Source organism: Meles meles, chromosome 20, assembly GCF_922984935.1.
Source record: "Meles meles chromosome 20, mMelMel3.1 paternal haplotype, whole genome shotgun sequence".
Taxonomy (NCBI): domain Eukaryota; kingdom Metazoa; phylum Chordata; class Mammalia; order Carnivora; family Mustelidae; genus Meles; species Meles meles.
In genome coordinates this window covers 3,480,794-3,493,862 of record NC_060085.1, presented here as the reverse complement: position 1 = coordinate 3,493,862, position 13,069 = coordinate 3,480,794, and the positions used below count along the sequence as shown (strand labels likewise).

The following is a 13,069-nucleotide window of genomic DNA, read 5'->3' as shown; positions in this document are numbered from 1 at the left end:
CCTGACCCAGGATCGTCTTCAAAGGCAGGGACTCACGAGCTGGGGACGGGCCACCCTGGCCACCCTGAGGAGTCCTCCACCACCACGGGCACCGCACTGCCTGGCTGGGTGGCCGTCCTTCCCTCCCCCAACCCCACGGCTGCCACCCCCTCGGGAGCAGAAGGCTCTCCCTGTATCTGGACTTCAACCATGGGGCAGAAGCCCCGCAGATCCTGACAGTGGGGGTGCACCGAGCCGCAAGAGCCGCCCCCAGAGGGTGGGTGAGAAGTGCCTGAGGGAGGGGCCCTCCCCTGCCAGGGCACAGCCCCTCAACCAGCACGCGCTCTGTCCGTCCCTGTGGGAACCAGAGTCGGGGATGAGAGGGCTGCCCTGCCCCAGAGTCAGCCTGGTTTTCTGACAGATGGGCTCAGAGACTGACCCCAAGGGATGATGGGGCCCAGCAGCAGACATTTTCCAGAAACTGGAAACGGGAAACCCGCAGCTTTGAGGTTTTGACGTTCAGTATACTGGAAAGCATGTCCTCGGAGCAAATGTAAACTTGCGAGGAAGGTTAACCACGAGGGAAGGATAACCTTGAGAGGTATTTAAATGCACCTATCTTGGAAAGTATTAGGGGCCCCACGACATGAGATCTGAAAGTTCCCTGGGGACCCCAGTCCTTCTGGGCAAGGCCCATCCCCTGCCCCGAGGGAGCATCTCTCCCCTCTCTATCCCGGTCCCTCGCCTCCACCTGCCCCGCCAATCCCTGTGCCAGGTGGTTTGGCCATCAGATGAAGCGGGCTCCCTGGCCCACCTCCGCATGGCTTCTGCCAGCAAAGCACGGCTCCCAACAGGGGATGACAGCAGAAGGGCCCCAGAGCAGGAGCGGGTCCCAGGAGGGGCCTCCACTCCTTCACCAGGGAACGACCTAGAACCTACTTTGGAGGAGACACAAGGCCCCCCCAACCCCCACCGCCCCGCCAGCTGCGTGGGCCGTGACCCACGAGCAGCTCTGCATGGGGTCGGGGTGCAGCAGGACAGACAGAGGACGACGCCCTCTGTGTCGTCCTCCTCCACCAGGAGCACCTGGTACACCCCAGGTTCTCCACAAGGCACGGGCGCAATCCTGACTCGTGGAGACCGCACGGCGGGGGGCGGGGGGGGGTACCACCTGCTGACCCCGGTGTCACGAAGCCTCTGCATCATGGAAGCCTCTTTGTGGAGCCTCTGCTTCCGCTCTCTGGCCCGTGGAGCCCCAGCTGGGGGAACTTTGGGTGCCGACCCTCCGAGCAGCAGGAGAAATGAGCCGGTGGGAGCAGGGGGCCCAGGAGGACAGCCCACGAGGGCAGGCCGTGGGCAGAAGGACTGGGTGCCGCCCTGGGAGGACGCCGGACTTGCTCAGACTTGCTCCCACCGACTCGGCCGGCCTGAGATCATCACAAAGACAGAAGGGGACAGAGCAGGCAGAGCGTCTCCCAGAGGCAGGAACACCAGCAGCCAGGGCCAAGTAAGAAAGCCAAGGAAGGTCCAGAGCCGCGTGGAAGGCAACGTCGCTGGACCAGGTTCTCGTGGCACCAAACAGGCGGGAGGCCATGGGCAACAGGCCGAGGACTAGCCTCATGCTGATGTGAGAGTTACACAAAGTCCAAAAAGCCCAAAGGAAGAATCACCCATCGCCCGTGCACTCAGTGCTGTGGTCGGCAATGACAAGCCAGGACAAACTAATGGCTTCAAACCTCCAAACTTTAGGGGCTCCTGGATGGCTCAGTGGGTTAAAGCCTCTGCCTTCGGCTCGGGTCATGATCCCGGGGTCCTGGGATCGAGCCCCGCGTCGGGATCTCTGCTCAGCAGGGAGCCTGCTTCCTCCTCTCTCTCCCTGCCTGCCTCTCTGACTAGTTGCAATCTCTGTCTATCAAATAAATAAATAAAATCTTTAAAAAAAAAAAAAAAAACCTCCGAACTTTAGTAACTTATCCTCTGGAGGCCAGAACTCTGTCCTGGATCGCATGTGGACTGCGTTCTTTCTGAGCGCCCCTGCAATCCCCGCTGCCATCGGCCCCGCATCCCTGGCCCACACCCACCCCAGCCCCTGCATCCGCACGGCCCCCAGAGCGGGGTCCGCCCATCTCTCGGACTCCCACCTTCTGCCTCCCTGTCCTACCGACCCTCGACCCTCCTGTCGACACCTGGGCCCCAGATGATCCAGTAACATCTCCCATCTTGGGGGCCGTCACGTAATCCCAGATGCCAAGACCTTTTCACCGTGTGAGGGAATGCAGTTGTCGCAGGTCCCCGGGAGTGGGCTGCGGACCCCTTCGGGGACACTGTTCAGTCTGCTGCAGGTGCCGTGGGAAAAACCCATCACGCAGAGGAAGAAGGAACGGTCGTCACATCGCCCCAACCCGGAGACTGCTGCCGCGGGGTCCATCTCGGGGAGATGAGCCCAGCTGCCCACGCTCGCTCAGACGGAAGCAGTTTCTAGAAAATCGGAAACGGGACGGAGCATAAACGGGCCCACAACCCCTGGTGTCCCTGCAGTCTACACAGGCGGGGACAGTGCCCTGGGCCACCGAGAGGGAAGAGCGCCCTCCTCAGGCCACAGTGAGGCAGGGACGTGTGACCCCCGCAGACAACCTCGCCCCGCAACTCCACGGGGGCACTGGGGGAACGGGGCCAGGACCGCCGCTGCAGAAGCAGGGCGCCAGTAACTCAGAAGGTGACGCAGAGAGGGACCCCGTGACCCAGCAGCTCCAGGCGAGGCGTCCCCCCAAGAAAACGAAACCATACATCCGCACAGAAACTTGTACAGGAATGTCCACCGCAACCTCAGAGCCCACTGGCGGATGAACAGCTACACAGAGCGGGGCCCCCACACGCACACGTCCCACGGCCGTGAGCAAGAGCGAGGTGCTCGCACGCGCAGCCCCGGGGACAGACCCCAAGTCCACAACACAGACACAGAAGGCCACAGGGGCTGTGAGTGCACGTGTGTGACGGGCTCCTCCACGGACGGGATGGGGGCCACGGGGGGTGGGGGGTGACTGCTTCCTGTACATTACAAGATGCCAAGTTTCTCGGGGTGATCAAATATTCTGGAATTAGGTGGTGGTGACGGTCGCAGATCTGTGCAAACATACTAAAAATCACTGAACTGTATACTTTAAAGGGTGACTATTTTTTTAAGATTTTATTTATTTATTTGACAGACAGAGATCTCAAGTAGGCAGAGAGGCAGGCAGAGAGAGAGAGGAGGAAGCAGGCTCCCCGCTGAGCAGAGAGCCCGATGTGGGGCTCGATCCCAGGACGCTGGGATCATGACCTGAGCTGAGGGCAGAGGCTCAAACCACTGAGCCCCCAGGCGCCCCATAAAGGGTGACTATTATGATATGCGAATTACATCTGCGTAAGAATGAATTTTTTTTTTTACAGAGTCCACAGCAACCTACTGGGGACCTGCCGGGCCGAACCTTCTCACACCTTCCAGTCATGGCGCCCCGTTTCTTCAGCTGTAGAAAGGACCGACTGCAGGAGAGGACAGGTCAGGATGAACGCAGCAAGGGGCCACTAAAGGTTAATCTAGCCACATGGGGAAGCTACGCTCACAGAACGTGTCCCACTGATCTGGGTGCAAAGAGGACAGGCAAGTTCTAGAGATCTGGTTGCCTTATAACAAAGCACAACTTTTTTTTTTTTTTTTAAGATTTTTTATTTATTTATTCAACAGAGATCACGAGTAGACAGAGAGGCAGGCGGGGGCGGTGGTGGGGGGGAGCAGGCTCCCCACTAAGCAGAGAGCCCGTTGCGGGGCTCGATCCCAGGACGCTGGGATCATGACCTGAGCTAAAGGCAGAGGCTTTAACCCACTGAGCACCCAGGCGCCCCACAATGAAGCACAACTTTGAAGGGTAAAAGCAATCAGTATCTTAGGAGACAGAAGAAACCATTTCCAAATCACCCAGCCCCCGCGAGCAACGAGTGAGCCCAGGTTAAGGACGGTGCACCTTTTCTCAACAGGACCGCACAGTAAACACTCTTGCCTTGGCAGGTCACACTGTCTCTGTCACAACTGCTCATTCCGTTCTACCATCGTGAGGAGGAAGCTGACAGAGACGACATGTCAATGAACGCTGTATGCTGATAAAACTTTATTTACAGAAACAAGCAGTGGGCCAGATTGGTCTGTAGACCAGTTTGCTGACCTCAGAACCAGACACCCAAAGTTTACCCTGTAAGAAACAAAACCTCTACTTCACCCCTTTTAAAGGAGCACCTGATCCCACTGCCCATTTCCCCGAATTCCAAAATCAGAGCGAAACAGAGAAAGCCACAATCCAGCCCATGCTTAGTCCTATCGACCTTATGACCTTGGAGATCAACCCTGAACACGATTCTCAGACCGCTGGGAACAGCCAACGTGCGATGGCGGGGAGCACACAGGACTGCTCATCCCCACTGACCAATCCTCCACGCAGGTCACTGCCACCCCCTCAACCCTGCTCCGAGGATGTGAGCTGGGAGGTGATTAGGCCGTGCCCTGTCTTCTTATACGGCACAGCCTTGAACCACCATCAGAGGCCACCTCTTTAAAACTCTCCATCCCCTATTTTTAGGAAAGTACAGGGAGTGGGGGCACCTGGGGGGCTCAGTCGACTAAGTGTCTGCCTTCAGCTCAGGTCATGATCCCAGGGTCCTGGGATCAAGTCCCACATCAGGGTCCCTGCGCAGTGGGGAGCCTGCTTCCCCCTCTGCCTGCTGCTCCCCCCGCCTGTGTGTATGCACTCTCTCTCTCTGACAAATAAATAAAATCTTTTAAAAAACAAAAAAAGAGAAGTACTGGAGGAAGTAGAAAGCTTTAAAGCCCAGAGCCCCTGGGCAACAGGATTCTTTCAAAGGTATTTCAAAAACAATTCTCCATTCTTTTTTTTTTTAAGATTTTATGTATCAGAGAGGGAGCGAGCGAGCACACACAAGCAGGGGGAACAGGGCAGAGGGAGAAGCAGGCTCCCCACCCAGCGAGGAGCCTGATGCAGGACTCGATCCCAGGACCCTGAGATCATGACCTGAGCCGAAGGCAGACGCTTAGCCATCTGAGCCACCCAGGCGCCCCACCATCTGAGCCAGCCAGGCGCCCCATATTCTCCATTCCTAAAGCTCCCAGTCACCACTCCACTGTGACGGGTCACCATTTCCTGTAGGGCACGGGGACGGGGTGAATATGCCCTTCGATGAGCCCAGAAGCACTGTCCACCTGTTCCGCGTGACACAAATGAGGCCGCTCGAGCTGGGTGATCCCAGCATCCCCCAAAATGCACAACGTCAAGTGTGGCCCAGGCATCAGACGCTGAAGGACCAGAGTCCAATATGAACACGTGGACTGGAGAAGAAACAGCCCGCAGAACAAACCCCAGACGGGCTTTCTAGGCTCCTCGGCCTGGACCCTGGACACCTGTAAACTCGGGACCAAATGGGAGCCACCGTCTCCCAGCAGGGCGTGGGCAGGCCTGGGAGGGGCTGTGGCCGGCAGCGCCCAGCTCTCCTGCAGCCACCTGGGCCCAGGGGCCCGAGAACTTACTTCGAAGACTGGGTGTAGCCAAGGCCGTGAGGAGAGGTACCCCAGAAACTGGCACGGGTTCCTTATCAGGTCCCAGCAATGGTGACGGTTCCTAAAATGCAAAATAAAAGCACGATTAACTAAACTAACCGCACGTTTAACCCTTAAGTCCTGATTCCACTCTGCACAGATGTGCGTAGCCCAAGGATATCGCCTTTACTTAGATGCTTCCAATTCCTTGCCGATTTGCAAGAGCACTAAAAATCCATAGCTATAAGCACTTCCCCATTAAAGTCCTCCCGTGACTGCCCATTTTAAGCTCAGCTCCTAAAAATCAGTAGCAGAGGAAGTGAGAGGCTCCTCGAAACAATCAAATTAAACCAAAGAAGCTTCTGGAAACCTTAAAGTACGGGCAGCCTCTGAGAGGTTTATGAGAAGTTCCGCTTCCTCCAAACCCCCACAGTCAGAAAGGCACCCCTCCGAGGAGGAGAGTCACAGGGACAACACCAATGCCCAGCGGCCACCACCCGTGCCCCCAGCAGACGGAGAGCACGTGGAGAGAGCAGAGCAGGGGCTGCACAGAGCCAAGATCCCACGGGGGGCAGGGTCCCAGCCATCGACTCTGCAGCTGGGCATAGAGACCCCCAACACTGATTGAATGGACGCAGGAAAAGACTCCCGACCTTGGGTGTAACCCCAAGACCCTTGACGGTCCAGGCTGTGGCCACTACCTTGACCCTCCCACCCTCCCTGCCCCCACCGCTCCGCAGCCCCACCCCCACTCTGTGCCTTCACGAGCCTGCCATCCAGGACACCAGTGTCCCCCACGGTCCGTTCCCTGGGCAGGGCAGCTCCCCCCGCGGGCTGTGGCTTCATTAAATGCACTTTCGCACACTTTCTCCACATAACACAAGCTTCACCCACACCCCTCACGGCATGCAATGTAGGCTGGAATTTACTCTTATTTTTCTCTGGTTTTTAAAATTCCTGGGCATGACCCCATTAAACCGATCTCACTGGCTTTTAAAAGGTCAGGCCCCGGTCTGAACAACAGCAAGCTGCGGGATTGCTGGACCTCGGGCTGCACACACCTTCCGGGCGGGGTGAACCACTGCGGCCTCTCCCGACGGCTCCTGAGCCAAGATCTCCCACCGGTGCGGTTGCTGCGGGCAAGGCGGAAGCCTGAGGAAGTGAGGACGGGGGAAGCTTCCAGGAGCTGTGGCTGGCAGTCACAGGCCCCAAGATGTCCAGGTCCTAAGTCCACCTGTGGACACGCCCCCTGCCGCAACAAAAGGGACTCTGCAGGGGGGATTAAGTGAAGGACCCCGAGATGGGAAGAGGATCCCGGATTATCTAGGAGGCCCCATGTCCCCACAAGAGTGAAGCAGGAGGCTCAGAGTCAGAGAAAGAGACGACAACACCAGCAGACGTCACTAGGACACACAGCGCAGGCGGAGGAAGGGGCCATCAGGCAGGGAATGCGATGCCGCCCGGAGCCTCCAGGGGGAGCCCGCCCTGCCCACCCCCCTGAGAGTAGCCACCCAGGGAGACCCAGGTCCGGCTTCTGGCCTCCAGATCCGAGCTCATCACTGGGCACTGTTTTAAGTCACTAAGTCTACGGTTGGTTCCAACAGCACAGGGAGACTAACGTGGCAGCTTCGAGGTGCATTTCCTGCATTTCAGGGGGGCTGAGGGGTCTTTCCGTGCCCACGGACGGCACAGGCTCCAGCGAACTGCAGGCCTCCACCTTTCGCTCCAGTGTTGATGGGATCCCGGGTCTCCCTCATCACTCAGAACTGTCCCTGTGGGGGCTGTTCCCACGCCGGGCACGGGCCGCCCCTACCAGCACATGGCCGGAAAGACAGAGAGACCGCCCAGGGCCTGGGCTTCTCAGCTGGACAGACCTCAGTCTGCTGCCCCCCAGGGCTGCCGGGCCACCAATGCCATGGGTCCTTCGGCCCTCACGCTCTGGGGGCCAAGAGCACTGACCCCAATTCCTGGGCCAGAGCCCGAAGTGAGGCCTCTGTCCACCCTGACCCACGTCCACAGTGGACAAGGGGCGAGATTCACCCGCCTCCACGGCTGGTTGCCACCCACCCAGGCGGCTCTGGGATGCCAGGGCCTGGCCTCAGACACGGCCACAGGCCCACTGGGCAAAAAGCAGTCTGGAGCTGAGGGATCAAAGGGCCCCGAAGTGTGGACCAGGCACGGTGACTTCCCCCCAAATAGAACACCATGGAAACTGGGAAGAATGACTTCGCAGGGTGACACCTGACTGACCACCTCAGCCAGGGGACCAAGACCAACGTCTGCAGTGACAAGCCATCCCCTGAGATGGCGTCAGGAGAAGGACACTTGACTCAGGAGTCTTCCTTCCCAAACCCATCCCCCACCAGGTCTCACCATGAGAAAAGCCCCAGACAAATCCAGGGGAGGGGTTTCCTACCAAACCCCTGCCCCGTCCCCCACGCCACCGTCAAGGGGCACCAAAAACCAGGGAAGTCTGAGAAACAGTCCCAGCCCGGAGCAGCCCAAGGACACGTGACGACTCTGTCACGTGGGAGCCTGGGACAGGGTCCTGGGATGGAAAAGGGACACTGAGGGAAACTGAGGAAATCGGAATAAATCGCAACTTTGCTTACTGAGAGTGTATCGACACGGGTCCATTAACTGCGACAGGGTCCCAGCCCAATGGAAGAGCCCAGCGGAGATTCAGTGGGGGCCGGGGGGTGGGGGGTAACATCCTCAATTTCTTTGCAAATCCAAAATGGTTTTTCTTTTTTGTTTTCAAATAAAGTCTCAGTAATTTTTAAAAAGAAAACAAAAGAAAAAGGCCCAGGCAGGCTGGGTTTGATGCCTCCCATTGCCCAGGCTGGCCCGGCCCAGCCGCTGACCTCACTGTGGGTCCCGGGAAATCTGGGGCGCTAAGAATAGAACCCGGGAGGGGAGTCCGGTTGCAGCAAGGTGAGAGCCTCCAGTGACGGCCTGAGACATCAGACATCGAGGCCCCTAAAAGGCACAGTCTGACCATTTTCTCTCTTGAAGAGGCTCAATCTGGCCATTAGAAGATGTAGTTGTTCCAACGTGCCCACTGCGAGCAGCCAGGCGCTGAAGCAGTGTGCAAAGCGGCCTCTGCAAAGGGCAGGCAGGTGGGGCCAGGAAGCAGCAGCAGCAGGAAACAGGGGACGAGCCAGCTGTACCTAAAGGCCGCGCCATTAGGAATCGCCACCAGCTGGTCGCATCTCCGGGGACCCCGCAGGCTTGGCCTCCCCACCCTGGGTGAGGTAGTCCAGTCCCCTGGCCCTATCAGCTCTCAGCTCCCCACTCCCCTCGGGGTGGGCTCGGAGGGCTGGCCCCCACTAGACCACACTGCCCACTCTCGCCCTGGAGCTGCACATGGGTTCTGAGAGGCAGAGAGCTGAGCGGGCGGCCTCCGGGCCAGACGGGAAAGGAGCCCTCACCCTACTCACACAGCGACCCGACCCAGAAGGGCTTACTGTCTGCCTGCTCTTCAACAGCCACAGGCCCCCAGGGGCAACCCTTCCCAGGGGATGCGGTCATGAAGGACGGACACGGGACCCCCAAGAAGGCATGTCCAATGACCAAAGCAAGGACAATTCAGGAAACAGAATAAATCGTGATTGTACTAGACCATATGCCCCAGGATATAACAAATACACCTAAGTCTTCACCGACGCAAAATGAAAAGCACACCATAAACGAGGGAGCAGGGACTGCCCTCTTCCACAAAGGAACTCTAATCGGAATATGGAGAAGCAGCGAGGCCGCCAGAAAGTCGCGGAGTGAGCCTCACAGTAACAGCTACGGCAGGGAAGACCCACAGACGGGCGCCGCAAGGGACAGGCAAAAGTTTGAGAAGAAATAAGGTATGTGCACAGTCCCCAAAGGGAAAATTCGTAACTTTCCAGTGGAGGCTCCTGGCCAGCTCCTCCATAACCATGGGATCGAGCCTGACATCACCAGCAGAGAGACACGCCAACATCCTTCATGGAGAAGGCGGCCGGCCCCAAACTGCGCCACCTGCCTCTGATCCCAAGAAAACACCGGACAGAGCCAAGTGGAGGGACATTCCGCAAAATCCCTGACCTCTGCTCTCCAAAAGCGTCGAGGTCACAAACGACCAGAAAAGACCGAGAAACAGTCCCAGCCCGGAGGAACCAGGGGCGACTTGAAACTAGATGCGTGACAGGATCCTGGACAGGGCTTGGGGGCAGAAAAGGGCCGTGCGTGTGACCAGTAGGGGAATCCGAAGAAATGCTAAATACTATTCCTCCATGCTCTTGTTTACTTTGGGTCATTCTTCTCCAGTTATGCTAGATGCTAACACAGGGAGGTGGCTGAAAAGGACCCGAGAACTCTCTGGACTGTCTTTGTAACATTTCAATAAGTCTAAAATTATTCCAAAATAAAAACTCAAAAAAAAAAAAAAAGAGCAGCAGCAGCAGCAGCAAAAAGCCAACTTTACCGCTGTCCTGTGAAGCTCGCCGCGCAGCAGGGTTTAGCTGGAAGAGGAGAGTGGCTGTAAAGAGATCCAAACTGATAAGAAAAGAAAAAGCAAGCTGACACCACACTACCATCGAGTTTCAGGACCCAGTAAAGACCAGCCTGCTGAAGTCAAGTTTCCGATCCTTCCTGCTTGAAAGCGATGAAAAAGAGACGTATTTTGTCAATCTCTGCATACTGGCAAAGGAGCCTCTTATTCACAAATAGCTCACCAAATCCCCCATCTCCTTACGGACGCCGCAATCCCACTGCAGAAGTCGCGAGGGCTCCGCTAGGGAAGTGGCGGGCACCCCAGGCTGTCTGGATCCCGACTAAGAAGGGTCTGGTCTCGTTGCCTGGGAAGAACCACATCATTTTCCTCAATGCCCACTCCCGAGACCAGATTGGACTCACAGTGACAGAACCACAGTAAGCAAGACAGTGTGGAACCAGCAAAAAGATGGACATGGAAATTAGTGCAAGAGAGCTGACATCAGCCCAGAAATAAACCCACCCTTGAGAAGCCAAGTGATTTTCAAGGAGGCTGCCCAGACCATTCCACGGGGAAAGAACGGTCTTTTCAACAACGGGATACCCACGGGAAAAAGAAATGAAGCCGGACCCCTACCTCACACCACATGCAACTCAGCTCAAAAGGATCACACACTTAAACTCAGGAGCTACAACTGTAAGACTCGCAGAGGAGATAACACTCGAATGCAGCTTGCTGACCATGGGTCAGGCAATGGTTTCTCGATGCCGCATCAATAGCACAAGCAAAAAAGAAAGAACAGAGAAATTAGACTGCGTGCTTCGAAGGACACGGTCAGGAAAGGGAAGACCACCCAGGGAATGGGTGACGGTATCTGCGGATCTTCTATCGAATCAGGGACTTGTATCCAGAACATACAAAGAACTCTTAAGGATCAACAACAGAAAGACCACCAGATCTGCAAACAGATGAAAGATCTGAAGGGGCGTTTCTCCGAAGAAGATAAACAGGCGACGGGGACATGAGAAGATGCTCGACACCACAGCGACAGGGCAAGGGAGAAAAGAAAGAACCCAAACTCCCGAGAAAGTGATGACAGGGCAGCTGGGGCCTGTCACTGAGGTGACAGAGCCATACCACTGTGAGGATTACACTCGTCACAGCAATGCCATGTCCTTCTATGCTCTCTCAGGCTTTCTCCCTGGAGAGCACGGAGGGGTCAGGGGGACAAGCCCCGGCTCCAGAGACTTGGGCCCAGCTCCAGTCTTGCGACCTGGGCCAAGTTCCTACCTTCTGGGCATCAGTTTCCTCATCTGTAAAGTGGGGTCACCATGTTAATGCCCTACTCATGCGATCGTGGGGGGCTACATGAGGCAAGTGACAGAAGGGCTTAAAGGACTCCCTGGCACACCATACGCCCTCAACCAATGGCAGGTGTTCGGGGCCTGGTCATCAAAGTGGTTCATGCAGGCAAAGGAGGCCAATCTGAAGACACGGGGTGGTGAAGTGCCCTCACCATCCTCCCAGCGGCCATGCAGGATGGCCCAGAAGGGCAATCTGGCAACACTTCTTTTATAGAAAACCCCCGCCTCCTTCCAGCCAGCAGCCCTTAGGCCTTTATGTCTGGGACACACAACCCACCCATCCACCCAGACTCCTCTGTAGGACCTTCCTTCGCAGGATCTGGAGCCCCAAGGGCTGCCAACAACTTGGCGCCTGGCAGAGGAGGAGGAGGGTGCGGGGTAAATAAAGACTTTGGAGGGAGCCCCGAGCCTGGGGACAGTCCCACCTAGGTGTTGTGAACCCTAAGATGCCTCGAAGCAAGGTGCCTGGGTCTGCAGGCCACACAGCCCACACTTCGCATGTTGGAAAGGAAGGAGTAGGCAAGTCTTTCTCAATGGCGACCTCCTCCAAGCGGCTGGGGGCCACAGATCAGGGAGGGAGGGAGACAAGAGTGGCGCCTCACGGCACTGAACAAGGATGGGCTTTCAACCCACGGCGCCTGGACAAGCAGGCAACAATCTGGGAAAAGACAGTTGGACCCCTACCTCACACCACCAGCAAGAATGAGCTCCAAATGGAGGAGGGGTCTACTTGGAAAGCATGTGACCATAGGAGTACTGGAAAAAAACAGGGTGAATTCCCCTCCAATTCAGCATACGAAAAGGGTTTTCCAATTAGCACTCCAAATCCAGAGGCAGTAAAAAAAAAGAAAGATCCATAACATAAACTTGACTATATCAAAAATTATCCTGCTTCCTCTTCTCTCTCTGCCTGCCTCTCTGCCTAGTTGTGATTTCTCTCTGTCAAATAAATAAAATATTAAAAAAAAAACCTAATAAAACACACACACTTCTTCGGGGGGGAAAAAAAAAAACCCACCCCCACCCCAGGGGAAAAAAACCCAAAACATTAAAATATCCCATTGCAGGGGCACCTGGGTGGCTCAGTCAGTCAAGCCGCTGACTCTTGATTTCAGGTCAGGTCATGATCTCAGGGCTGTGAGCTTTAGCCTGGCCGCAGGCTCAGCACTCAGTGTGGAGTCTGCTTGAGATTCTCTCTCCCTCTGGCTCTCACTGTGCTCACGCGCTCTCTCAATCCCTCTCTCTAAAATAAATCAACAAATCTTTTTTAAAAAGAGTCAAAATGCAACTGGGAAACTCCAAGCAAATATTTACAAACAGACCATTGAGGGCTCATCTCCCTAATGTTTAATAAATTTTTAAACGTTGCAGGGGGCACCTGGGTGGCTCAGTCAGTCAAGCATCTGCCTCCAGCTCAGATCATGAACCCAGGGTCCTGGGACTGAGCGCCACATCGGGCTCCCTGCTCCTCAGAGACCCTGCTTCTCTCTCTCCCTCTACGGTTCCCCCTGCTTGTGTTCTCACCCTGTCTCTGTCAAATAAATAAATAAAATCTTTCAAATAAAATAAATAAATAAAAGTTGGGGGAGGTGAGTAAATCCAGTTGAAAAAAGGGTGAAAAGTATGAACAGGCAGTTCACAGAAAATATATAAAAATGGCCCCAGACATGTTAAACATGG

At 56.0% G+C, this 13,069-nt stretch overlaps 1 protein-coding gene across 13 annotated transcripts in view; it reads right to left on the bottom strand.

Moving 5' to 3' along the window:
• KDM4B (lysine demethylase 4B) overlaps window positions 1-13,069 on the bottom strand; it is a 132,377-nt gene that overhangs the window by 92,666 nt on the left and 26,642 nt on the right. For 11 of the 13 annotated variants that reach the window (XM_045990415.1, XM_045990412.1, XM_045990418.1 and 8 more), the window contains one exon: window positions 5,552-5,642. The exons of 1 other annotated variant lie outside the window; for it this stretch is intronic. The gene's annotated coding sequence lies outside the window, so the exon portion shown is untranslated. Of the gene's footprint in view, window positions 1-5,551; window positions 5,643-6,621; window positions 6,655-13,069 lie in introns of those variants that run through there. One more of the 13 variants, XM_045990413.1, reaches the window with a different exon arrangement.